Source organism: Arachis ipaensis, chromosome B03, assembly GCF_000816755.2.
Source record: "Arachis ipaensis cultivar K30076 chromosome B03, Araip1.1, whole genome shotgun sequence".
Taxonomy (NCBI): Eukaryota; Viridiplantae; Streptophyta; class Magnoliopsida; order Fabales; family Fabaceae; genus Arachis; species Arachis ipaensis.
Window position 1 is genome coordinate 53,455,569 of NC_029787.2, and position 961 is coordinate 53,456,529.

Sequence of the window (961 nt, forward strand, 5' to 3'; positions counted from 1 at the left end):
TGTCAAAACAAATAACAGAAGAATGCCAAGTAGTTCAATTAAGAAGTGGGAAAGCACTAAATACCCCACTTCAAAGCAGCAGGAAACCAAGAAATGAGCAAACCACCTAAAATCCATCTGAGAACAGTAAGAGCCCAGGGAAAAATAATTCTGGCATTAAAACGCCAGAAGTTGGGTGGAAGGCTGGCGCTGAACGCCTAGACCATGCTCAGGACTGGCGTTCAATGCCAGAAACAAGCAAAGATCTGGCGTTGAACGCCCAAAAGAAGCACAGTTCTGGCGTTCAAACGCCAGGAACAGATGAGGAGCTGGCGTCTAACGTCACTCCAGCTTCTAACTCTGGCACTCAATTGCCAGTGAAGGATCAGACACACACAAGTGCTGATAACAACCCATCTAAAAAGGCTTCTTCAACCACTTCTGTAGGAAATAAACTTACACAGAGGCGGCTAAATCCAGCCATGAAGGAAGTGGTGCAGAAAGAGGTCACCAAATTACTAGAGGCTGGGATCATTTATCCTATTTCTGATCGCCCTTGGGTGAGCCCTGTTCAAGTTGTCCCCAAAAAGGGGGGCATGACAGTGGTTCATAATAAAAAGAATGAACTGGTTCCTACAAGAACAGTTACAGGGTGGCGCATGTGTATTGACTACAGAAGGCTCAATACAGCCACCAGAAAGGATCATTTTTCTTTACCGTTCATAGACCAGATGCTAGAAAGACTGGCAGGTCATGATTATTACTGCTTTTTGGATGGCTACTCAGGCTATAACCAGATTGCAGTAAATCCCCAGGATCAAGAGAAAACAGCATTCACATATCCATCTGGAGTGTTTGCTTATAGAAGGATGCCATTTGGGCTGTGTAATGCACCTGCAACCTTCCAGAGATGCATGCTCTCTATTTTCTCTGATATGGTGGAAAAATTTCTGGAAGTCTTCATGGATGACTTCTTAGTATA